Source organism: Triturus cristatus, chromosome 12 (genome assembly GCF_964204655.1).
Source record: "Triturus cristatus chromosome 12, aTriCri1.1, whole genome shotgun sequence".
Classification (NCBI taxonomy): domain Eukaryota; kingdom Metazoa; phylum Chordata; class Amphibia; order Caudata; family Salamandridae; genus Triturus; species Triturus cristatus.
Window position 1 is genome coordinate 828235782 of NC_140595.1, and position 2388 is coordinate 828238169.

A 2388-nucleotide genomic window follows, 5' to 3' on the forward strand; every position below is an offset into this window, starting at 1 on the left:
TTCACCAATAAAGCTGGGCGACAGATCAAGGAAACAAGCGGGGGGGGCGTGTCGCGTATGTAGATTGGTTATTGAGATGAGTCGTCTTGCCATTCTTTACAACAGTAACACAGCGGAGAGAGGATGTAGCTATTAAGAACAGCTGTTAATCATCTCCCTGTGACATGTACCTCATTATTTCTATCTAATTATGTTACAGTTTCTCATACCTGCCAACTTGAAGAAACAATCTCACAGTTTGAGGATGGGGCGGGGCCTCGTCCCGAGAAGTACCTACCAAGCACGTTTGAACCCAACCCAACCCCTCCCCTAGGCCCCCATAGCTGCCAAGGTTTCAGATTGCTATGTGTGACATTTTCATGATTTCACTGTAATTATGAGTGACATTTCAACGACTATGAGTGACACTTTCTCGCGAGCAAAATCAAGCAATGAAGACAAGGGAAACAAATAAATATCAGAAATTACACCCCTCCCTCCTCCTTTGAAATTCATGAGGGACTATTTTTAAACACTGAAACGTTTGCTGTGTTTCAGCACAGCACCGGAGGCAGTCAGATCTGCTTCAGCAGAGTTGACTGTAAAGCTCTCCCAGTAGTTGTCATTGTGGTGGCCCTGTGAAGGCCACGCATGCAGGATGATACGGACACGATACTGGGACGATGAGTCAGGTATTAGGTAACCGGAAAAGACCCCGAGCGGTCTTCCGTGACTTTATTTATACCCTTGAGGCGAGCCCGCCTCGAGGGGTGGGGGATGCATGTATGTGTGTATACATTGTAGTGTAGAGGCCGAGTAGCTCTCTACATCCCTCCAACATTTTAGATAGTGTCATTCATTTAAGAGTCTCACTCAAGGCGAGGGGCATACACAGTCTCGGAGTCTTTGGCTGGGAGCTGGATTACTTCGCAACCTGGAGCCCGCTCCCCTGCTGGACACACCTCTCTCGTCCCTGCTCCGGGGACCAGACTCTTCTCCTTGCTCTTGATTTTCCTGACTGTTAGTTGCAGCTTGCCCTGAGATTTCGGGTGGAATGCCTCCATTCCGTCTTGGGGGCACTCTCTCCGGGGTGGCCGCTCGCTCTGGGAAGACGTCCTGCTCCCCTCCTGCTTCTTCACTATTTTGTTCTGCGGCCAGTTCTCCCTCGACTTTCTTGAAGTACGATGCATTCCTTGTCACCCTCACATCGCCTCTCCTGGCCGTTACCATCGTCCCTTTTGTTGATATCACTGTCCACACCTCTGGTTCAAAAGGTGTCCGGAACTTCCACCCCGGGTATCGATCTTTCACTATGACTTTGTCTCCAGCCACTATGTGATGTTCGCGGGCTCTACGGTATTCACTGGCTTTGTTGTTCGTTAGTTCCCTTCTCCCCTGCACTGCATCATCGTCATGCGCCGGTGGGCTCCAGGACGGGTCAGTCGGTATTCCATCTCGCGGGGCTTCCTTGAACAGGAGATGGGCTGGGGCGCACTTCGTGGTGCAGTGTGGTGTGTGTCGATATGCGTCAAGGAACTTAGTGCCGCTTCCGCATTTTGTCCCTGCTCATCAGCAATGCGTAGGGCTCTGTTCAGCGTGCGCATCAGTCTCTCGACGTCTCCGTTCGCCTGCGGCCACAGAGGGGTTATCCGCCAGTGCCTGATCGCCCGCTTTGCCAGGTATTCTCTAAATTCTTGGCCTTGGAAGGGTGGCCCATTGTCCGATCGAATTACCTTCGGGTTCCCCAACATGGCGAAGGTTTTCTCCAGAGCCATCCGAATGTGCTGAAATGACGTGGACTCCACCACCTCCACCACCGGGAACTTCGTGTACGCGTCCACCAACACCAGCATCTGTCTCCCATCCGGGAAACTGCCAAAGTCTACACTCACGTTGTACCATGGGTGGTAACATGGCTCCTCCGTGATAACTGGCGTTGACGGTGGATCACCCCCTGTGATCGTGCATGCTCGGCACCTCCGTACTAGCTCCTCCACTTTTGTGTCCATAGCTGGGAACCAGACCTTGTTCCTGAGACGTGCTTTGGTTTTCGCCATCCCCTGATGGCCTTCATGTGCCAGGTGCAAACAACGCTCTTGTACGACCAAGAGATGGCCTCTTAGCACCGTGCCACACTCCCCAATGCTCAGTTCGTGACGGACTTGCCACAGTTGCTGCTGCGCGTGCTTCTCTTCCCCTGTGAGCGCCTGGTTACCTTCCAGGAACCACTTCCAGTTGTGGGACGCCAGGGCCTCCTTGACTTTGGTCAGAGTTCCATCCTGATCTGTGGCCTGGCCGACTTCTTCCAAGGTCATTGCATCTGGGCAGGCGTCTCGGCCGATCATTTTCACGTAGGCGTCGGAGTACGTGACGTCCGCGGGGACGCATGTTGGGGGAATATCTTCGGGG